The sequence below is a fragment of the Nothobranchius furzeri genome, chromosome 8 (assembly GCF_043380555.1).
Source record: "Nothobranchius furzeri strain GRZ-AD chromosome 8, NfurGRZ-RIMD1, whole genome shotgun sequence".
NCBI lineage: Eukaryota > Metazoa > Chordata > Actinopteri > Cyprinodontiformes > Nothobranchiidae > Nothobranchius > Nothobranchius furzeri.
Window position 1 is genome coordinate 41,681,707 of NC_091748.1, and position 24,914 is coordinate 41,706,620.

Genomic DNA, 24,914 nt, shown 5'->3' on the forward strand with positions numbered 1-24,914 from the left:
ATACCAAATAAAACAAAAGTAAATGAATGCCGCCCTCCTTGTGATGATGCCCTGGGCAACTGCCATAAAGTCACATCAAGAAATGCTGCTGATCATTCCAATGATCCCAAATAGACTCACATTAGGCCACATGAAAGCAAATGAACCCAAAAATATATTAACCAGTATATAACTGCACTCTCACACAACACGCCTGCAGCAACAGTTAGGACTCCTCCCTCCCTTTTAAAAGCGTTTTTGCTTCCGAGGACATTGTGGTGCTAGTAGTCTGGCCCCGGTGTAATCAACCAGTTTCTGCGGGAATGTGACGGCGGAACCAGTTCACAGCAGTGCGAGTCCACCCCCCCACCCCCCACCCCCCCACCCCCACCCTCCTGTTTATCTAATAGCATCGCGCCTACGATTTTATAGACTTTTTTTACGAGCTTCCAGCCTGTGTAATAATCCGGGGCTTGGGTGAATCACTTTTGAAAAGTTTTTAACTTACCCGGACACAGAGCTCTCTCCTTCCTCGCTGATGATTCTGACATGCTTGCGTTTAAGAAGCTGCATCATCCTGTGCCATGCTAAGTCTGACCTACAAACGTTGCAGGTAACGAATGTCTTCGCCTGATTTAACTGAAAATGCTCCCAAACTTTAGAAGTTTTTACTTTTTTGGGTCTCGCTGCTTCTGCCATGTTCCTCTTCCGAACACCTGCCGGCTCTGCGGTCTGCTTCCGGTCTGTGCGCAACGGCGGCCGGGGGGGCGCTTTTGGAAGAGTTGCGCAACACAACGAATCAATGACGCAATTCGTTGCCAACGCTTTTAGTAATCAATTTTCATCGAATTTATCGATTCGTTGTTGCAGCCCTAGTATGCAATAGCCTTCTCGTTCACATGCCTGACAACAGGGCAACAGACCAGGGCAACAATGAGCTCCTGCTCAAGCTTAATCTCACCCTGGTGGTGCCGGAGGAACCAAAACATACAACAGGTGTACTACTGGATTTAGCTCAGTTTAGTTAGCGCGCAAGAATAAGGAGTTCATTCACCTCCACGAACTGCCAACATACTCGCAACAAGGAGACAGACATTATACCGGGATGATCCCAGGACCCACTAGTGTAGGGTCTGACAACCAGCCAGAAAACATCAACCCAACACCTAACTAAAGGTACCATTGTCTAGCCTAGAATGGTGCAGTCCTTCATGAACATGGCCTCTCAGGCAATCACTGACCCCCACCATACTGCTCATGCTGAATGATGTTCTCCATAGCTTCTTGGATACGGAACGTGAAACTGCTCTCATCTGTAAGAAACACAAAGTGCCAGTATGACCAGCCACTGAGCTCCACAGTGTGAGTTAGCACGATGCTTACTGGAGGCCCTCAGGCCAGGCTCTGGCAGGGTCCTCCTCACACAAAGGATCAGACACCAGTCCTACTGATGGGTGAAGGACGGCCTACGGCCCTGTCCAGCTCTGGCACAGAAACCACGGTCCGCTGGAATCTCCTCCCTGCTCTCCAGACTGCGCTGAGACACTGCCTCTCTTGTAAACCCTTTGTAGATTTCTGTAAAACCTGATTAAAAGCCCCTTCTACTCTTCAGCTGACCAGATCAATATCCCAGCTTTTACTTGACCAGATGACAGACTCTGATAAATAGGGTTTCTTTTATTTTTCCAGCAGAGCATTTTGGAAATCATACAAACCCTGAGATACCCACAGCCAGTTTAGATGATGGTTACTGCTGGAACACACACTGAGTGTTGCAATGACAGAAAACTAAGAAGTAATTCAGTAAAATGTGTGCTTATCACAAATAACATTGCCACCATAATATTCAGTGATACATTTTATAATCACATGTTTCTTCTAATATTGTGCAGCTCTGGTTAAACCTAATATTTTCTGATAATATCATAAACCTCTTTATTTCTGTTTTGCAAACACAAAACTTCACGGTGCCTTCTAGCTGTTAGCGTGTGATCGTATCTGCAGGAAAAGGCTAACAGCAACGCTGAAATACAGGAAATATGGCAGCCTGGATTCAATCAGCCCCTCTCACCTCCCTGATGAGACAGAAGAAAAAGCTTTGTGTTGATGCTTGTTTCCCATGCACGTGTGTGTGTGTGTGTGTGTGCACGCTCGTGCGTGTGCGTGCATGTGTGTGTGTGTGTGTGCATGTGTGTGTGTGTGAGAGAGAGAGAGAGAGAGGACTTAGTGTGGAGCATAAACGGCTGAAGAGTTTGGGAAATGGCCTCTTAGCTCCGAGAGACTCTAGTTATTACTCACCTCAGCCTTAACCTTCTTCGAGCTACTCTTCTCTGCATGAAAAAATAAATCTCACTTTTTCCACTTTTATGTTTCCACCTTAATTGAATCTCAGCTTGGTTTATGAGTGGAGCAGATTTCATTAGCCATGAAACTACATAAACTCCAGTGTGTGTTGAGGAAAAGAGCTTCAGTGAGACTGAGGTACTGAGTGAAACACACTTGTTTAAAACGTGTGGAAGAGTCTATGAGGTGTGTGTTTTATTTCATGTGCTGGCGTGTGCACGAGGGTTTGACCTTTGCAGCCTGAAGGATTTGGACATGGAAACATCCACCTGTTTTCTGAGCCAGATGAGCCAAACAGGAGCATGTGAGCCAAAAAGCCTCTCTTCTGTTTTTGACACAAATAAAATGCTCCACATATAAGAAACGTATGACAGGTTCAGGCAGCATGTATAATAGGTAACAACAGATAGTAGTTCATCTTTAAAAACAAACAGACTGAGGGGGACACAGAGGGGGAGAATCATGGGACAGTTAAAAAGTCATTAGCAACACAGATGGTGAAACAAATCCCGAGGGAGAAAGAGAAGAACAATTACATCTATTTATTTATCTAACTTTGTTGGTATCTCACAGTGTGTGTGTGTGTGTGTGTGTGTGTGTGTGTGTGTGTGTGTGTGTGTGTGTGTGTTAGGGCTGGGCGATATGACGATTTTAGACCGTTTTACGATCCACACATCTGACGGTCTGTCATTTTTGAGAGACCGTTTTATCACGATTCACAGCTCTGCTGTTGAATTTCTGCCTCTGAATGAAAAGGGAACTTACCTCAGGCGAATGACACGCCTTTGTTTGACCCTTAACCAATCAGAGTGAGTCATAGTAATATATTAGTGCCCCGCTTGTTTTCACTTGTGTGTGAACAAACATGGCATCGGCCGCGGCTGAGCGACAACGAGGTTTTCGTTCCGAAGAGGAACGCAGGGTTTCCTTAGCGCGCGGCGCTAACAACTTAGTGACGTAACATGTCTCGGAGAAGGCGTAAAAACACGTTGGACGCTTCTTCTGAAGCAGGAAAATAACACCGCTTCTTAAGCAGAGCACGACGTCGCCTCGGCTCGTTCACCCTCTGCCGAGCCGGTGTCGGTACCGGACTGAGCTCGGTCACTGGGTCGCTGGAGCTGCCCCGTGACTGCCTGATGGAAAACCAGCGGGTTTCATCAGACTCGTAGTTTCTTGATTTTGCTGGGACCCCCTGTATTTTACTGCTCCCTCCTGCAGTCTTCCCCTATTAACATTTAAAATGATTCTGTAAATCCGTGTATCAATAGAAACAATCTCTGCCTCTGCCAGCTGCAGTAAATGTAGTCTCCAAATAATAAATAAGAGGTGCATTCATCTGTGTATCTCCTTTGATCCGCATGAGTGATATTTTCAGCACCAGAACAGTGAAGCAAAGAAAGATTCTTGAGTTTGTTAGTAATTTTATTTATTAGGTGCATCTAACCTGTTCTATTTTTCTCTGAAATGAGATCAAATCAGTGCTTCTATGGGTTGTCTCCAATCTGCACTGGAGAATTTTACTTTATTTAGAGACGTGTTGCAGAAAATATTCAGAATGCGCAGTTTTTTGCTACCACAAGCGATCTCTGGTGCAGCCGCACATCAGAGCCGTATTTGAGCTTAACTATCCACTACATGAGCAACTGGGAGCTACATAGTATTTTGAACAAGTTAATGTTTGCACAATACGTTTGCAATTGACATGTTTGCACTTTAAATATGTTTACGATTTTAATTTATGTTAAGTTACTTGAAAAACGAGAAAAACTGATTTTTGTAATTGTTTCTCTCAGGGCTTTTATCATCTCTGGTGTGAGTTTAAAATATAAGTGTGTTAGCACTGTGCTGATTATCCCTAATATGAATGAATGTTTATTTATTCAATGTTTCTCTCCTTTAATAAGCAATTGAAGTTATGCTATTCATGGATAAAAAATGGTGATAAAATCGAAATCGTGAAAAAATATTGGAAAAATCGTGATATTCTATTTTTGCCATATCGCCCAGCCCTAGTGTGTGTGTGTGTGTGTGTGTGTGTGTGTGTGTGTGTGTGTGTGTGTGTGTGTGTGTGTGTGTGTGTGTGCGTGCGTGTCAGAGGAGTTGTTCCAAAGGGAAGCAGCTAAAATTGTATGGAGCACTTCCCTTCTACCTGTTTTCATTATCTTTTGTATTAATTGAAAGATGAATATTGTTCAAAAGCAGACGTCTCAGCTGCTTCGTAGACGGCCACAAGAAAGACAAAAGAAACATATTAAAATGTCATTTGTAAAGCTTTGTTTGTCGCTTTCTCTCGAGTATCTAAAATGTCACAGGGAGAATGTAATACTGCTGGGGTCTGCTGACGCATGACACGGGACACTGAGCATCACTGGTGTACGCCAGTGTGTGCATGTGTGTGTGTGTGTGTATGTGTGTGTGTGAGTGTTTGTTTATGTATGTGTGTGTGAGGCTTGAAGAAGGAAGAGGGAGTGGTGAGATTTCTTGACTTCTGGGGAAATTAGTATGTGAGGCGTAGAATTAATTGAAGTGTTAATGTGCTGGGTTCGCCTCTGATCTGTGTGTGTGTGTGTGTGTGTGTGTGTGTGTGTGTGTGTGTGTGTGTGTGTGTGCGTGTGTGCGTGCGTGCGTGTGTCCTGACCTCCTGAAAATGCCTCCACTAAAGTGCTTTTGTTTGCCGTGAAAACTCATTAACGCAGTGAACACCTTTGTGATTTCACCCCAAAGTGCCACTAACAGGCAGAATCAGAACTGTGCGCAGCAGAGTAAGGTGGGTGGAGGGATAATATGATTATGGTGATTTAAAATAGTGTACAACTGTAAATGTGAGCTGTGGCAAAAAAGCTTTATAACCAACATCTTTTCTGAAACAATCCCTAAAGCTAGGCTACAGGCAGGGTGTTGGAGGGGGAAAGGGGAAGCTGTGAAGGTGTATAGCTGGAAAAACTGTCAACGAAAAACAGGCAAAGGTGGAAATTAGAAGAAAATATGAGATAAAAAACAAAACATTGTGAACATGATAAAGTACAAAAATGTGATTCTAAAATGAGAAAATTAAGCAAATTTCCCCCTAAAGAGAGCCTAGTTTATTCACTCTAGCTCTCATTTAGGATCTTTAGATCATCCGATGCGATAAATCTTCACTTATCCATTATTCCATTCATATTAATGCAAACTTCCTGTTTAACACACATCACCAAGTGTTTGATTTTCTGAGATTCACTCTAAACTCGTCGCTACAGAAAGAACCTGCCAAACCCATGCATTAGTCTTTTTGTAGTCCGGAATAAATCCAGTGAAAGGGCATCTGTGCATCGTTGATGTGTGAACATATGCTAATCCCAATATGGACAGATTGTAAGTGTTTTAAGAAGATTATAGACTGCAAACTGCAGAGGCAGATTAGCTCACTGTGTGATTTGCACCACTGGAAGGATTCATGCTCTTTCTATCCCATGCATGTTTCAAGGTCCCTGCAGTCCCTAACAGATAACTGATAACAGTCACGGATAAATACGTAATCTAGGACTTTGCAGTTATTCAGAGTTGTATTTCAAGATTGATTTTAACTCCAAGCGCTCACAAAATATATACATAATTTTATAAATATTCTTTTATTTTGTCTTTGAAAGGACGCCCACTTCTGTCCCTTTTGAAGGCTAAACTGTTTTTCATCTTTTTGAAGTAAAACACACTTGTGGTTAATTATGCACCCAAAAAGACATTCTATTATTTTCATTCATGACCCCCTCGTGCTATTTGGCATGACATCCAGTAACATTTTCCCAAACGGTTCTAGTGCCAGTTACCAATATTCCAAAATGTTCTTATTCCAAATATTCTGGAATCTACTTGGACATTGTAGAGCTTCTAATTAGCAGCTCTTCCTTGCTTTTATGGCAAAGACTGTCTGTGTTTTTTTGTTTTGTTTTATGTTTTCGTGTAAATGACTGAACAAGTTGATGTGTTTTGTACTGTCCAGATATAAAAAAATATATATTTCATAGATTTTTCTCCTAATCAGGCCTGAAGTTTAACCATCCACTAAACTTCAGAACTCTGCCACCAACTAATGTGAGTACATGAAGTCTCCTTAAGATGCAAGCTCCTGGTATTTTAAAGCAAAACTAAATGTTGTTTTAACCTTTATGCTAGAAGTTCACATTGATCTCAGTGATTATTGAGTTAGAAACTTGACCAATTTCATATTTGACACCACTCTGCAGCCCCCTACTGGCTAGATACTGCACTTAAAGCCTGGGGCACACCAGAGGCGGACGCATCGCGCTCGACATTTTGAGATGTCAAGTGGTCACATAGGACGTGCCGCACTGCTGAGCGCTTCTTGGAAAGTCGTGAGATAGTCACAACATCACGTGGGACTTGAGAACAAGAAGCGGGAAGTGACTTTATTGTTTATACGTGGTCAGACTTGCCGTTGTGTTTTGTGAGACTCAGATTCATTCAAAATGGGTAAGTGCGCTATTTATTAGAATATTTTAAGATCAATTGTACTTTAAAGTTATCAAAACTGGGGCTGGGTTTGTGTCGGCGGTTGGAGTTGTGCCATAAAACCGTTCTGCGTCATAATGTCTGTTGTAAAGTACTCCACAATGTTGTAAACAGCCGCGCCGCTTGAGATAGAGCTGGCGCCTATCTTCAGCACCTCGGCATGGCGCTTCTGGGACGCAGCACTCCCTGTGTGCCCACTCTCATTAACTATAATGGCTTCTATTTAAAATGACGGCTCAATGCTGCGTAGCGCGTCCGCCTCCGGTGTGCTCCAGGCTCAACTGTTTAGTGGTGCAGGTAGATGCTTTATAGGGGGAGCTCTTTACCTGCTTTACAGCTGTTAGTTGTTATGCTAGCAGTTATTTTTTCAGTTCACTGATCATAAATAAAAAGCACAAGAAGAAGAAAAAGAAGTGTGCTTTTTCTGTCTGCATCATGGTGGAGCCTAGAAGTTAAGTAAGAGAGTAATGTATTAGGAGGTGAAGCAAAGAGCTAAAACTGGAATACATGTTTACGTGGACTACGCTAGTCTGAGGAAGATAACGAAGGCTACAAAATCACAGCCCTGGCTTTATTGCTACTGGACTTGTAAGTAATCCAGACAGAGAATGCTGCTGTTGTGTCCTTGGGCAAGACACTTAACCCCCCCTTGACTGCTGGTGGTGGTCGGAGGAGCCGGTGGTGCCTGTGCTCGGCAGCCTCGCCTCTGTCATTGTTCCTCTGGTCGGCAGTGGCTACATTGTAGCTCATCCCCACTAGTGTGTGAGAATGGGTGAATAACAGTGTAAAGAGCTTCGGAGTCCTCTGACTCTGAACGGTGCTATACAAGTGCAGTCGCTTATCATTATATTTTAATAAGATTTCTGTCCAACAGTGCAGATATTTTTACTTTGTGGTTTATTTTAGTGTTAGCTGGTTCATGTTAATGTTAGCACTATCTACTGCAGGCTGTGTTAGGGTTGTTTACAACAGTTGTAACTCCACTTTCAACCAGTAGGATGGAGAAGCAGGAAACTGCTCAGTGTTACTTTTGTCACACCCTGTCCTGTCTCCCCATTCTGTTCAGTCCTGTGTCCATGTTAACTGCTCCCACCTGCCTCTCATCTCCCAATCACCCAAGGTCCCAGCTCCTCCTGTATTTAAACCCTGTTAGTCCATGTTGTCTGGTTGGCTCATTGTTTCATTGTCCTGCGTGTCCTCCATTAAATCAGTGTTTTGAATGTTCCTGTCTGCCTCCCTGCCTGTTTCTTCCCCTGCACTTGGATCCTCACCTCTGTCTCACTCACCGGCATGTTGTGACAGGATGAGCCAACCCAGTAAAGGATCCAGCGGGGAGGTTCTTCCTTGGGAGTGTTTGCTCCAGTTTTTAACCGCAGATCACCAGCCGGCTTCTCCTCCTCTGGCCTTGTCTCGCCGCAGACGCCGTCGCCGAACCCCGGCTGCGACGATCCCCTCCGCCCTCCCGGAGCTAGATGTGAGGTTGGACCAGAAGACACAGCTAGACCGCTCCTGCTACGTGGGCATCAGACTGGCTGTGTGCTCCCCCAGAGCTGGCCCACGGCGTTGGGAAGGATGCCGGGCTCCACCGTCACCCCTGGTCCTGGGACGGAGCCGCAAGCTCGCTGCAGCTCCGGCTCGGCGCGCCAGCTTGGACCCGCCCCCAGTCAGACCAGCAGTCCCGTCTCCGGTCCAATCAGCGCCTCCGTCATCTGCAGGCGGAGGGACCATGCCTACAGCCCAGCTGACAGAGCTCGCCGGCCTCCAGGCAGAGCTTGGCCGGATCCGTCAGCTCATCAGCCTCCAGGAGTTCCAGCTGGACACCCTATCCTCCCCTAATTACCAGAAGGTTCCGGTCCAGTCTGCAGCTCCCTCATCTCTTGGCCAAAGGATCAAGCCCACAGTCCACCCAGCAGAGCTCGCCAGTCGCTGAGCTGGCCCAACTCCATCAGAACCTCAGTCTCCAGGAGCTCCAGCTGGACAATCTATCCTCCCTGCTCTCCCAGTTTCCGGCACCACTAGTTCAGTCAGCTCCTGTTCCAGCGGTGGTCCCGGTGGATGCATCACAGCCAGTCCCCGTGGTGGTCCCGGAGGTCGCACCGTATCCTGTTCCAGCGGTGGTCCCGGAGGTCACGCCGCGTCCAGTTCCCGTGGTGGTCCGAAAGGTTGCACCGCATCCAGTTCCAGCGGTGGTCCCGGAGGTCACACCGCATCCGGTCCAGCCTGTCCAAGCGGTCCCGTCTGCAGCAACTCCTCCTCCACTCCAGAAGCCGACGGTCCAGAGGCCAGCAGTCCAGAAGCCGACGCTCCCGGACCAGAAGTCGACGCCCACCGGACCAGAAGTCGATGGTCCAGAAGTCGACGGTCCAGAAGTTGGCGGTCCAGAAGTCGACGCCCCCAGACCAGAAGTCGACGCCTCCGGACCAGAAGTCGATGGAGGTCGACGCCCCCCATTCCTGAAGTCGACGCTCCTTCCAGTCCTGTGGTCGACGCCCTTTCTAGTCCTGAGGTCGACGTTCTCTCCAGTCCAGAGGTCGATGCTCTCCCCAGTCCAGAGGTCAACGCTCTCTCCAGTCCAGAGGTCGACTCTCTCTCCAGTCCAGAGGTCGACGCTCTCTCCAGTCCAGAGGTCGACGCTCTTTCCAGTCCAGAGGTCGACGCTCTCTCCAGTCCTGAGGTCGACGCTCTCTCCAGTCCTGAGGTCGACGCTCTCTCCAGTCCTGAGGCCAATGCTCTCTCCAGTCCAGAGGTCGACGCTCTCTCCAGTCCAGAGGTCGACGCTGTTTCCAGTCCAGAGGTCGATGCTCTTTCCAGTCCAGAGGTCGATGCTCCTTCGTATCCAGAGGTCGACGTTCCTTCGTGTCCAGAGGTCGACGCTCCCTCGTGTCCAGAGGTTGACGCTCCCTCGTGTCCAGAGGTCGACGTTCCTTCGTGTCCAAAGGTCGACGCTCCCTCGAATCCAGAGGTCGACGCTCCTTCGTGTCCAGAGGTCGACGCACCTTCGTGTCCAGAGGTCGACGCAACTTCGTGTCCAGAGGTCGACGCTCCCTTGTGTCCAGAGGTCGACGCTCCCTTCCAGTTCAGAGGTCGACGTCCCCTCCATTTCAGAGGTCGACGTCCCCTCCAGTTCAGAGGTCGACGTCCCCTCCAGTTCAGGGGTCGGCGTCCCCTCTAGTCCGAGGTCGACGTCCCCTCCAGTCCAGGGGTCGACGCCGTCTCCAGTCCCGTGGTCGACGCCGTCTCCAGTCCATTGGTCGATGCCGTCTCCAGTCCATTGGTCGATGCCGTCTCCAGTCCAGTGGTCGACGCCGTCTCCAGTCCCGTGGTCGACGCCGTCTCCAGTCCCGTGGTCGACGCCGTCTCCAGTCCAGTTGTTGACGTCCCCTTCAGTCCAGGGGTCGACGCCGTCTCCAGTCCAGTGGTCGACGCCGTCTCCAGTCCAGTGGTCGACGCCGTCTCCAGTCCAGTGGTCGACGCCGTCTCCAGTCCAGTGGTCGACGCCGTCTCCAGTCCCGTGGTCGACGCCGTCTCCAGTCCAGTGGTCGACGTCCCCTTCAGTCCAGGGGTCGACGCCGTCTCCAGTCCAGTGGTCGACGCCGTCTCCAGTCCCGTGGTCGACGCCGCCGTCTCCAGTCCAGTGGTCGACGCCGCCGTCTCCAGCCCAGTGGTCAACGCCGCCTCCGGCCCAGTGGTTGCCGCCTCCATTTCCGGCCCAGTGGTCGACGCCGCCGTCTCCGGCCCAGTTGTCGACACCGCCGTCTCCGGCCCAGAGGCAGACGCCGCCACCTCCGGCCCAGAGGCCGACGACGACACCTCCGGCCCAGAGGCCGCCGCTGCCGCCCTGCTCTGTGTTCCAGTGGGCGTCTGGAATCCGCCCTTTGGGGGGGGGGGGGGGGACTGTCACACCCTGTCCTGTCTCCCCATTCTGTTCAGTCCTGTGTCCATGTTAATTGCTCCCACCTGCCTCTCGTCTCCCAATCGCCCAAGGTCCCAGCTCCTCCTGTATTTAAACCCTGTTAGTCCATTTTGTCTGGTTGGCTCATTGTTTCATTGTCCTGCGTGTCCTCCATTAAATCAGTGTTTGGAATGACCCTGTCTGCCTCCCTGCCTGTTTCTTCCCCTGCACTTGGATCCTCACCTCCGTCTCACTCACCGGCACGTTGTGACAACTTTAAGCTTTACATAATCAAAAAACTTATTTGAAAACAGCGCATAATGGTGATCAAAATATATGTCTTGCAAGGTAATCACTAAAAATCTGAAATTGTCAAAAGATGTAAACTAGCCCAGCTAGGGCTGGGCGATATGGACCAAAACTTATATCTCGATATCTTTTAGCTGAATTCCGATATACGACATATACCTCGATATTTTTCCTCTTGTAAAATATTTACAAGATAACTCACTGCAAACTGTCTTGAGAAGTTATATACATAAATCAGTAGATTAAATGCATAAAAATGTATTGATTCTTGTCAAACTTTAACCTTAGTGCCTATTCTCTACCAGTCAGAGCTTTAGAAACACTGGTACAGTACATCTGTCTGCTAACACACAGTTTAGAGCTAGAGGTGTATCACATGTCCCACAGGCACTTTTTAATTATATATTCATAATTAATGTAAAATTATTTAATTATTCAAACCCTTACAGTATGTTTGAGGTGATTTGGCTACTCCAGCTATCCATAGATGTTTCCTCATTACACAGGGGAGGGAGGGGTTTGGCTTGTCCCTCCGCACATTCAGGATGGATAAACAGAACTCCGTTGCCTTTGAACGCCCCCAAATAATTAAAAACCAGGATGCCAAATGCAACGTTTAGAGCAGCACATTTACCCAGAGGCTCTCAGATTGAGCAAACTTGTGAGAATACATTTAATGACCGCTTAGAGACGGAGCAACATGACGCTAGCATAGCGGCTAATCGCTAGCATAGCAGTTTGACCAGTTATATCGATATAAAGATATAAAATCGTAGTCATCTTGCACCTTGTTTAAAAATTATTTCGATATTTAAAAAATATCGATATATCGCCCAGCCCTATTATGTGCTGTGCTCACTATGCTACCAATCTAGTGCTTGGACAATACTTGCACATTGGTATGCTTGTTGGTACTATTTTTTTATTCAATTGTCCACTTTCTGCTATGACAATGCAAATTTCCCACTTACTAATAAAGGATTATCTTATCTTATCTCAAATATAGACAAGCTGCACCATTTATTTTGGTTAAAGAGAAAACATTTTCTTAGCCAATAAATTAGTATTGATGTTACAAAATATGAGATTTCAATATTGAGCAAAATCCTTGTGTTTTAAACGTTAGAAGAGTCTGAATCTGTGTACATATTGTTTTTACCAGATTTTGAATTCTCTAAAATAAACAAGTAAGTAAGGCATACAACGCACACGTGGGCCAAAGCTTTGTTAAAATACTCCTTGTGCCAGCTATATCTAAGAAAAATGTCAGACATGGACACACACACACACACACACACACACACACACACTAAGTAAATCAATGTTATGGGCTTCCAGCCAATAACCTCTCAACTCCACTTCTGCCTCTTTGTGCAACAGCACAATCTTAGAAAAAGAATACAGCAGAAAGGTACGTAAAATGTAAATTTTTCATGTCCTTTCTTTGGATTACTGTTCCAAAGAAGTACAAATTCAACATTTGTCATCATTGTTCATTTAAGAAAGACATGAAAGGGTTTGTGTGAAGTCTTTTTGCTGCAGCTTGGACTCATACTGAGAAAAATTCACTGTTCCGTCATGAGTTGGAGCTACACTCAGACACCTGCAGAGCCGTGGACTGTACTGTGATGGATGGAAAGGCAAAGGTCTCGACACGGGACACAAAGGAATTTTCCTCTGAAATGCTTAATATTTGTTACGGTTCAGAGTAAAGGCACTGTAGAGAAAGTCAGGCACATGCTGGAACCAGCACAACTTTCATGCTGACATATAATCTACGTCTCTACCAGTTTCACAACATAGTCAAACGATAAGCACCTCATGCTGCACCAAACTCAGAGTAATAAAAATAAAAACATCTATTGGAGAAGACATAAGTAAAGGTACAAAGATCTCAGATGTGTCATTATTAAAAGTGAGATCATCCTTTCCTGCGGGGACTGTAGTTGTGCTGCTTTCCACTGCAGCTGCCTGCTCATTGTTTTCACCAACACTTATTTAAAGAAATGCCACTGAGACCCAGCTGCCGCCTCGTTGAGCAGGTAACTTGAATGGGCCGTCAATTTATTTTCATATTGAACTGTATCCATAGCAACACGTGCCAATATGTTGCCTCAACAAAACAGGCAGCGACATACGCTGCAACAATTATTTGAGTGTCTTAGAAGAAGAGTTAGAGTTATTTTGTATTTTATGAACTTTTCTTCTGATAAAAAATGGCGTTTTTGAATGTTTACTGGATTTCTTTGGTTTTGATGAAACTTACTCAAACAGGTGTGACACAAAGGACCTCATCCCCATTCAGGGTAGTCATGAGGGTGTGCAAAGACCTGAATAAGTACAAGGTATCAGCGGAGAGTCGGAATGGGGTTTTTCTCTAACTGGAACACAAACTCACAAAGAGAACCCCCCCTTTTAATGTAAAAGACCATGAAAGGTTTCAGGAGCCGGAAAGGTACAACCCTGCTTCCAAAGCTGTCTCGAGGTGAAGATAAATCAAACATGTGCTTTCTGTGCAGGACTAAACCTAGCATCCATTCAGAGGCATTGTCTGTCATCAGTCAGCACACATGCAGCCTGTAAGAACATAAGTTGTGAAAGGTGGGCTGGGTTGAGAACAATGGCGCAGAGCAGGAAAAGGGGAAAAGGGGAGGAAGACGTAACAGAATGAGGAGGAAAAAAGAACCTTCTTTGAGAGTTACAATGCTCCGTGGGTTTCTATGACAACCTGGAGCCGCCAGCTGGGCCCAAACAGGCGAAAGAAAGAGAAGTTTGGCTCAAGTGGAAAAAAGTAGCCAAATGTTCTTTGGATGAAGCAGCACCAAAATAAAGGAATAAATAAATAACATCAACGGAGTTTCTCTTTTAAAGTGAACTCATAATAAATGTCAACTAAATACAATTAAATAGTCGAGAACTATAAAATTGTTTAAATTGATAGCAGGAAAAAATATATGCATGCTCCTTTGAAGCAACTTGTTGATTTTAATTATAAGAACATATCTGCACCGCTCAGATACAGGACAAACCCAGAGTTGTGCACCTGCTGCTGTATCTGCGTCTGATGCAGGCAGGAGCAGAGGAGGGTGAGGGTCTGCAGAGCCACAGCCATGATTAATGCGGCTTTTAGCTGCAGCAGAGCGGGCCCCTCAGAGGGGAAAACCACCGGACTGCGCTCCCTCCGTCGCTTCTTCCCTCTCTCCATCATCCAGAAGTCGTGTAGCTGAGAGGCAGATCGCACATGTCACGGACACATTTCAATACTAAAACTTCATCAGCGTAGCCTCGACAGTTCTGCGTGTCAGCCAGTTTCACCCAAACGCATGAATCAGAGCAACCCTCCGTGCGTAAAGGAAGTTTTTTACGCTGTGACGTGTCATTAACGTTAAGATGGGCTCAAGTTGCACAGGATGGGGAGAATACAGCGTGAACAATAATTAGGTTGAGTCACGGACGAGCTGCTCCTCTTAAAGATCTGCGCTTAGGAACAGTGGTCCAGAGATGCAGACGCCAAATGCAGCAAAGCTTCCTTCTTTTTCTTCTCCTCCCGCCAAGGAACACACAAGCACCCCCTGACCACTCTGTCTGACAGAGGGGGTCACTCCTCCACAACCGCCAAACACACGAGCATCCGCGCGCGCACTAAACCCCCGATGCACCAGCACCAGCAGCAGCAATAGAAATTTTATTGCAGTAAGAAGCCGAACACAGCAAATCCACAGACTTCTCCAAACACCAAATAACACGCACACATTCATAAAAAGAAAGTGCACACTTTGCGCACGGTCTGCGCAGAATTCCTCCAGTTTTTCCGCATCACTTCAGACTACAGCGCACTTACCTTTGCACTACAGCGAAAGTGAGCACAGTTAGTTCCCATTTCCAAGCGAGGCTTTTAGAATCCAGTCATCCCTGAGTCTGCTCCTGGTTTCCTGAGACATCCACAGCGTGCTTCAGCAGGGACTCTAATCCAGTCTTCCATTCCGGGGAGAGCACTTCCCAGCTTTGTTACATCTTTTTCCACAATTCTCACAAAAGTAAGCCAGCGCTTCTTCTTTTTTCTTTTCTTTTCTTTTTTTACTCCCCGGTCCTCTGCCCCCTCTTCTTTCCTCTCCCTCTCTGAGGTTGCCTGGTTACCTCTTTCTGTAGGCTGGATCAGACCGCCGGCCGGCAGCCAATCACAAGCCTGAGTTTGTCTTAACCCCTCCGTTGCTGAACTGCCCTGATTTCCATGTTTCAAGGGTGGAGGGAAAGAAGTGAGGAGGAGATGCGAGGAACCGAGAGGTAGATTTAGAAAGTGAAATATTTAATAAAGGAGGAGGAGAGATGGGGAGGGAGTGGGGAGCACGTGGTCAAACCTGAGGACATGTCTCAGTTTGGACCAGGGGAGGATTTAGGACTGAAGAAGATCCGGGGCTTAACACACGCGCACACGCACGCACACACGTGACACGCACTAGTCAACATCATATATATATATGACTTGTACCACATAATTTTTAATCTGAAGCTACATATGAAGCATATTCAGGGCAGAGTATTGTTCCTGTTAGTGTTTAGTGTGAGATGATAGTAAATATTCCCTTTCTTTCTCCAACAACTTTACCTGATAGTAAGCTAACTTTAGGCAAACCAGCAGCACAACAAATATTTTCTAATAAGACTCACAAACCTGAGTCAGCACCAGTCTCATCAAAGCTGGGGTTCTGTCGCCGTACTTTTGGTCTAAAAAACGTCCTTATGTCCATCTTCACTCATGCGTTTCAGGCAGAGAGTGTAGAAGAAGCCGGCTGCTGAAGGGCTTCTTCTTCAGTGGTGGAGGCTCAGGCAGGCTGTATACAAACTACTGCCAGCTGCGCCCTCTCTGTTGGACTTTGGTACTGCATGTTACTTCTGCGATTTAGATCCGGGGCTTTCCATGAAAGATCCGGGGCTTCAGCCCAAGTAGCCGGGCCTAACGCCGCCCCTGGTTTGGACAGTGTTGGGGTTCAGTCAGAGGATGACTTTGCTGGCCAGACTTCATCGTCTTCACACACCCACTCATTTACTACACACATAGTAATGCTGGCAAAAACACTTGCCAGCTCATGAATGCTCTAACTGGTGCTGCAGCCTTCATCCTGTCATTCATTACACGTTACTGATTAGATAACCACCCACAGTGAAGTCATGCCACCCTCATCTTTGCTGAATCATGGATTTGGCAAAGCCTTCACTCTGTCTAATGTTTTTTTTTCTCTCATAAAGTTTCTCTTAAAGCACATTACTAGTTTTCAGTGAGAACTTTAAAGAACTGAAGGCTTGGAATTTCATGAGGGTGTGTGTAAGGCTCACCAAGTTTAAGAGGATATATAATGCAAAACCCACCTTTTGTGCTACCACATAGGTCTCTACCGCCAAAATAAACACTAAAAACGTGAAAAAGTCCATCTATCCATTTTCTGTCAGTGATTGGATTGGAATTATGCCTAAAACAACACATTTTAAAAAGTCCCCATTTGTTATGTCAAAAAATAGAACAGAGCCACCCCAGCAAACATTCAAATGTTTAATGGCCGCTGAAACGTCAAACCGAGACGTTCCGCCATGGTTGAAAAATAATTCCAAAATGAAAGTTGAACTGACGTCTTTTCTGGCCGTGACATAAATGTCTTTCAGCGCGTGTCTTTTGGATGTTTCATAATAAAATTATTATGGTCACGGCCGTGGACATCTGACCAATATATGCTGGGATATGTTTGTGTGTGTGTGTGTGTGTGTGTGTGTGTGTGTGTGTGTGTGTGTGTGTGTGTGTTTCATTGCCTAATTTCTTTCATTTTTATCGCACTCCTTTTTGGGTGATAATGTTATTGCCTGTCTGTTATTTTGTTGCACAGATTTGGCTACAACTTTGTTTTACAGATGTGAAGTTTGGTTAATTTGAAGCTGAGTTGCTTGATATTTTCAGTACCTTCCACACACACACACACACACACACACACACACACACACACACACACACACACACACACACACACACACACACACACACACACACACACACACACACACACACGCACAGCTCTATCTGCTCTTGAGTCAAAGACAAACCCAAGTCAAATAGTCCAAAGTTGATTACGCCAGTTCAAACGAGCTGTCGCCATCTTTGCATCAGTAACATCCCGCCCACCAGCAGAGTGCTGCAACTGGCCAACCAAACCAACAGAGAGCTGTGATTGGACCGCTACGGATGTCAGTCCACCATCTCATTGTGAAAAAATGGCATAGAACATAAAAAAAACATTAAATAATACAAAGTTCGTGTAAACAAACACACTGAGTTGGTTACCATAAGGACCTATAGGACGGGCTGGAATTCACCCAGAAGGAATAGTAAATACTTTGTAAACATTAGTATGTCAACATTTTAGGGATACTTTTATAGAGAAATGACTGTCTAAGAACAGCCACAAAGCCTGCATGACAAATATTACAGTTTAACAAAAAGACAACTTGTCTAGGTCAATGGTTATAAAGATCAACCATTGTGCCCATTTGTACTCAGTTTGGCCAGCATCTTGTCTCCACATTCAAGGCTTAGTGGTATTAGAAATAATAGAAATTGTTAAAAAACTAAAAACTAAACAAGCCTCGGCTTTTTCTCCTCCTGTGTCAGACACAATAAAATGTGTGGTCACAACATTTTCTCAGTCTAACAAGCTTACATGAGTTATGAAACCTTGTCCTGCTGCAGTATTTCTTTCTGTTTCAGACTAACTCGATGAGGGCTGAGTTGCCTGCAGGTGCTAGTCCAACTCCAGAGCAGCAGACCTAAATATTTTTCACCACCATATTTGTTTTAGCTAAATATATCTGACTCTGTTACTGGTTACTATGTATTCACTGTGAAATGCACGCATGTCTCCGCTTTGACCTGTAGGATTAAAACGGGATAACCTTCCTTTTTGAAGATCAGTTGAAGGTTAAGTTGCTTTTTCATTTCGGATTTTTACAGAAAGCTTGATGAATGGATGACCTGATGGATGTGGTCACGCTCGGTCAGCCAGAACACGCCGAGAACACAACACAGCCACTTTCTACAGGGTGTTCTCTTGAAGGACTTTCTGAAATTGAAAGTATCTTTAAGGTACCTCCAACACCAAATGCAATCCCTTGTTTTTGCTTAATGACAAACCAATATTCACTATGTACATTGTCTGGAAATTGACTCTCATTTTCTTAAGACACACACTGAACCATTAGTCCCACCAATTGCATTAATGGTTGACCAATCTATCAGCCAGTCTAGAGTTCCCTCCTCTTGGATGGAGGCAACTGTTACACCAGTATTTAAGAACGGGCTAAAGACTGACTTGGCTAATTATCGACCTATAAGTATTCTACCCATCATGTCCAAAACTGTAGAAAAATGGATTGCTGTTCAGTTAACTAGCCATCTAGATGAGGGTCAATTTCCGTTGGACCAATGCCAGTTTGGGTTTAGGGCTAGACACTCCACTGAAACAGCTCTTTGTTTATTCATAGAGCAGGTCAAAGGTCTATTAGATACAAATCCATGTGTGGGAGCCGTATTTTTGGATTTAAAGAAGGCCTTTGACACTGTAAACCATGACATTTTATTGAACAAACTCACTTATTTCAACTTCTCAAGTGATTGCATTCAGTGGTTGAGATTATATCTCAACAACAGAACACCATGTTTAGCTATGAACGGTGTCAGATCTGCCTCTGTTACTTGTAAGGTCGGAGTTCCACAAGGATACATTTTGGGACCAATACTATTTTCTATTTACATAAATAACTTACCGACCATATGCCCTGAACTTAACACAGCTATGTACGCTGATGATGCTGTGATCTTTGTTCAGGGTAAGGACAAGAAAATTGTTGCAGAAATACTTTACAAACGCCATGCCCAAAATCCAAACCTGGCTAAAGGAACACTTTGTACCTGAACACAAAAAAAAAACAGTGTGCTTGGTGTTTACCTAAAAACCTGTCAAATCTGCTCTGGTTAAGAAAAGAAAAGCATGATCTGGGTCTTCAGTGTTTCTGGAAGGTGAGGAATTTGAGTTGGTCACAAATTATACATATCTGGGAGTCACCTTGGACTGCAACCTTACATTCAAAAAACATATCAAACAAGTGATTAAACCTCTAAATTGTAATCTGCGTAATTTTAAAGAAATAAGACATTTGATGTCAGAGGGGGCAGCTAAACTGTATCTTAACTGTATGATTTGATCCCACATTGAATATTGTTCCACAACATGGTCATTTACCAGTGACTCTGCACGAAAACCAATTAAACAAATATATAAAAAAGCAACAAAGACTTTAGACCAAAAACCACCATCCTATCACATTTGCAAGATTTTAGAAAAACGTTACTTCTTAACCTTTAATGATTTTATGACTTTATAAATCTTCTGTCTCATTTACAAATCGCTGACAGTCAACACACCGGCACCCCTACTGGAATACTTTAAAAGGCAAAAAAGTACCAGCAATACCCGATCGACCTCACGGGGGGACTGCCAGGTTAAATGTAGGAAAACTACATTTGCACAGAATACTTTATCGATTAAGGGATGCAGTGAGTGGAATAAGTTACCGTTTAATATAAGAGACAGTCCTTCCCTCCATACTTTTAAAAGTCAGTTGAAAACATGGCTACTGGGAATTCATCAATGCAAACATTAATCATCTGGTTTTATAGATACGTGTTCTTCTTGTCGTTTTATCCTTGTAATCTAATGATTTGCCTCATGTCTGAATTTGATTCTTTGCAGGTATGGAGAAAATAAGGAGATATTCAGATATTGTAGCTATCTTTGTTTTTAAATCTTTGTATGTTTTTATTTTTTACCTTGTTTTAAATTGTAATGTCTGTGCCTTATGTACATAGGACTACAGATGGAAACTAGCGTTGCTAATTCTTACGTCTTGTATGTTCATTAATATGCATTGTCCCATTCAAATAAATAAATTCAAATTCAAATGAACATCTTGTTTCCATAAATAAATAAAAAAATGCCTGATGAACTCAGCTGTTTAAGCTTTCTAGGTATTAAATCAGTACAAATATCATTTTTTTAAAAGTCATTTTATTCATTTTAAGACAAATACCAATAGTATGTACACATATACTCACATACTTACAACATAAACTAAAATCCCTAATTCTCAACTACGTTCTTCTGATTTATCTGCATATTTTGCATCACTTTCTTCTCCACTCATCTCATCCCTACCGAGTCTAGTAGTTTACCTTCTATCTGTGCAGAGCTCTCCTCACCATCTTCTCCCTGCACTCCAATATCTCTTCTCTTACCATCTGCCTCCCTCGCTCACCTTCGTCTGCTCTCAGTCTCTGTCGGTGTGTCTCGGCTTGGCTGAGCAGATAAATCCCGGATGTTCATGGGGGCGAGCAAGCAGCAAGCTTTCTCTCCTTCCTGCCATGCACACCAACATCAGCCAAACAGAAATACACTTGAGTGTATACAATCACAAATGCAAACACAAAGCCTTTTAGGGAATTATCCTTGTGGATGTCCATATGGATATATAATCTCAGAGAATGTGAAGGTCAGTTCCTTCTTTCTGTGCACAGGAAAAATGTTGTTTCACAGGATTAGCATTTCTCTGATTCACACAAATGTGCAAAGGAGGACAGAGAGGATGAGACGGAGACAGAAAAAGAAAGATATGAGGGAGACAAAATGAGAAGAGAGAGAATAGAAACTTCTGGGTAGAATCAGTGATACGGGTCAAACTCGTTAAAGGCAACAAAGGCAGCGCTCCAATTGCTCGAGCATATATCTGCACCTCTAAACTAATCAGAGCTGGACTTTAAGTGTATGAGTCAGCTCATGATCACAGTAAGCCTGTAAAAACTAAAAAATGATAAACAGCCAGCTAAAAAATGCACACACATGTAAAACGTGTTTAAGTATGGATGAGGAAATCTCTGAAACAGAATCTGACATCAGAACAGACTGATAAGAAATCTGGAGGAGAAGTTACACACAATGTTTCTCTCAAAGTCGATGTTCTAGACCAGGGGTGTCAAACTCAAACTCACAAGGGGCCGAAATGAAACTCTGGGACGGAGTCGAGGGCCAAACTTAATATTTTTGAAAAAGTGACGGCAAATTTGCACGTTTTCTTTATCAACATGTATGCAATTTTGAACCTTAAATTTGGAAACAAACATATTTCTGCATTAACGCTGAATGTGGGATAACCAAATTACACACGAGCAAGTCAGTTTTAAATAAAAGGCATCAGTGGTATTCATTACTTGTGGTATAATCAGCATTTTTAAAATCTATTCAGGATTCATGTTATCTTGATTATTCATTTTTCTTATTTTTATTCTCCTTTTTTCTCCTGTAATACGTGTCATCGCTGCTGTGACGTCTAGCTTTCCCCACTGAGGAACAATAAAGGGATTTTCTATTCTATTCATCTATCTGCAGCCTTTCCACTTCCTGTTTACTGTAGGTTAAATCTTTTCTCACGGGCCAACAACAAAATAAAATATCATTTTATCTTAAATGAAAATGCAACATCTCACCTGTTAACTTTCATGTTTTGGAGCAGAAAAAGAGCATCAAACCAACATATTTAAAGCTCAGTTTGCTCCACTGGTTTACTGTGATGCTCACCTGTTCCAGCCAGATACCTGCATCATGGGGTAGGTCTGAGCTCAGGAGGAGACTCCTGTTGTTTTGTTCATCTTCATCATAATAATGACAACATTAGATGACAACAGGTGCTCACATAGGTTTGTGCTGATGAACATGTCTGAGCAGCTTGACCACGTTGTTGTGTGTCGGGGAGGAAACACGACCACAGAGTCGTGCTGGTTTGAGCGTGTCGCTGCTCGCTGGAGTTATATCAGCTCTGTCTGGAAGTTAGTTGGAAAACTTTCTCTTTCAGTCGTGAACACATTACTGAGCAGTTAAAATCTCCGTTTCTGGGCTTCAACGTCAGAAAACAGCTGAGTGAACTCGGCGCTGAGTGAGAGGAGTGTAAATTGTCCGAGACAGCCGAGCTGCAGACACCGGCAGCAGACGCTGGAAAAACACAAAGGAGGGGGCGAGTCGGCTCCGCGCTGACGCCGCAAAGCATCATGGGAGTTGAAGTCTTTGCGGTAAAATCGGCCAGCGGGCCAGTTTTAATATATTTTTGATATTTATCTCGCGGGCTACATAAAAATGCTCCACGGGCCGCATCTGGCCCGCGGGCCTTGACTCTGACATATGTGTTTTAGACAATCTGCAAGCAAATTAGTTTAACAGGTCATGTTTGAAGGATTGCTTCAAGGTTTTACAGCAGGGGTATTCAATTCCAGTCCTGGAGGGCCAGTTTCCTGGATGTTTTAGTGGTTTCTCTGCTCCAACACACTTGATTCAGTGGTTGAATCACCTGTGCAGCAGCTCACCAGGCTCTGCAGAAGCCTGTTAATCACCTGCTGATGAAAATCAGGTGTGGTGGCACAGAGTTCAAACTAAAACATGCTGGATACTGGCCTTCCAGGCCTGGAATTGAATACCCCTGCTTTACTTTAACTCATGTCTTGTTTCCACCTACTACACACATACAATCAGAAACAAATCGTACACAAATATAAATCCAGTCACATTCAAAGCAAACTAATATTATGAATAGCATGAATTCAATATTTTAATGAAAGGTGGAACAGAAAGCCCTGCATTCAGACTTAATGCAAACTGCATGAGACCTTGAAGTAAAAAAAAGAAGCACATAAGCTTCAAAAACAAATTCAAGAGCCTATTGACCTTATTCTTTACTAAACCAGGACACGTCCATTGCTCAGGCTTCTAACTCTTCTTCCATTTTTAGACTGGGTGCCCTTATTTTGGGCTTAGTCACTTTATACTTCACAAACATACTGTTCAAAAGTAGAATTACATTAATAGGATGTAGTGCTTTGTGAAAAAGGTGATCAGATCCTGTGACAGCGCTGTGAAGAGCATTTTGATTTGCATCAGACACAAAGAGATGCATAAAGGTTGAGGCTACATATGCATTCACCTTGTTGAAAGTAAACTAACAGACCTACACATAATTTCTGAACACTTCTTGTATTTGGTGTCAAAAAACTATGAAATGTTTTGGAGCGAACAGGTGGGTTTGTTTTTGTTTATTCTTATGCTGTTTTCATGCTAACACCGGGGACCTGTTGGTCTTTGTCTGGTCCAGAGGTAAACTGGTGTGACAGTGCAGATCATAATTCATGCTCTGTCACTTGAAAAGGCTAGCACTGGTGGCCAAAAAGTAAAATAACCACCACAACAACAAAAACAAGAAAAAACAACAGCTGAAAGTTAATCAATGAAAATCAGTCATTGCTTTGAAGTTCTGTTTCAACAGATTAAGCTAAATAATTATGGTTCCCAATAAAAACTATACAGCAATGTGACCACAGGGACATAATAACTAAAGTGTGTCCTATAATCATCATCACAGGTGTCTTTTGTTTGGTAACTAGCTGTGTGCTGTTGGGTATCAGGGTGTGTACAACACTGAACATGGACCACAGAAAGCTAAGGACAGAGTTGTCTCAGGGGACTAATGGGACAATTATTGACCAACATTTTAAAGGTAAAGGCTAGAAGACCATCTCCTATCAGACTGATGTTCCTAAGACTACAGTCAAACATTATTATTCAGGAGTTTAAGGTCCACCAAACTGTAGCTAACCTTCCTGGATGTGGCTGCGAGAAAATAATTGACAAATGAAGGAAATGGTTAATATGGATAAAAACCAAAGAGCTAAAGAAATGGGTGAACTTCAAGGTTACATCAGTGTTAGGTGGCAGCATCTGTTGCTGCTTGAGCCAAAGTAGACTCAATAGAAGATGGCTGAGGAGAACACCACTTTGGAAAGAAAATCATAAAAAACTAAGATTGGAAATGACATGTTGGTGAACGATAAAACTTCTGAGAGAAAGTCTTTTGGATAAATGAGACAAAACTGGACCCTTGTGGCAAAACATATCGGGTCTTTGCTCTCAAACTTAAAAATGAAGTACGTATTCAAAGAGAAGAACACTGGACCTGCGGTCAAACATTTAGACAGATCGGTTCCATACGGAGGCTGATTTTCTGCACCTCACACTGTGTCCTAAATCTGTTCAGGTCCAATCAATTCTCAAGACTATCAAGGCATTCTGGACTTAAATATGCTGCTTCTAGGCCTCTTCCATCACCCAAACTGGCATGGAATAGGAAAGGTCGGGTCGCAAATTTTTCTATTCTGATTGTAAAACCGGTCCAAACAACCTACCCGGACCGCCCCAGATGCAGGACTTTTTTGGCTCCCTTCTGTTGTAGGTCCAGAAACTTCTGAAGCGGTACGGGTTGTGAGGAGCAACAATGCAGTCCACTGATTGGTTGACAGAAATACATCACTACTTGCGACAAGCAAAACAAACAGAGTTCCGTTGTTTGTATTTTGGTTAGCTGTACATGAATGTGAAAAAATGCCAGCAAGATGCAGCACATTTTGGTCACCTTCAGAGTTCCATACATTTCTCACCGTCAACGTAAGAGTCCACAAGAGGAGCTAGACGGATCGGTAGTTTTTTCTCAATGGTTGGCAGCCGAAGGATCAGAGCGGACGTCGGCACAGTGTCAGGCCAAGATGAAGAAATTAAAGCCCAATATAGTTAATAGTTAAGGACAGAAACAGCCGGAGTGGATTTTTTTCGGATGGGAGGAATACTGTTGCTTCAATGCGCTGGAAAATATTTATAGCCGAGGCAGCGAGGCACGTCTCTGGACTTAGCGACTGCACTCTGGAGTCACATGTGGAGGCTATGGTAAGCATTTTGTTCTGTCTTTAGCTCTG

At 44.3% G+C, this 24,914-nt stretch overlaps 1 protein-coding gene across 7 annotated transcripts in view; it reads right to left on the reverse strand.

The window, feature by feature from the left end:
- The window catches only part of dab1a (DAB adaptor protein 1a), a 156,351-nt gene extending 141,081 nt beyond the window's left edge, over positions 1-15,270 (reverse strand). For 2 of the 7 annotated variants that reach the window (XM_054730060.2, XM_054730059.2), the window contains exon 1: positions 14,874-15,270. The gene's annotated coding sequence lies outside the window, so the exon portion shown is untranslated. The remainder of the gene's footprint in view (positions 1-14,873) is intronic. The other 5 variants (XM_070554057.1, XM_015971785.3, XM_054730058.2 and 2 more) reach the window with 4 other exon arrangements.
- Between the last annotated feature and the right edge of the window lie 9,644 nt (positions 15,271-24,914).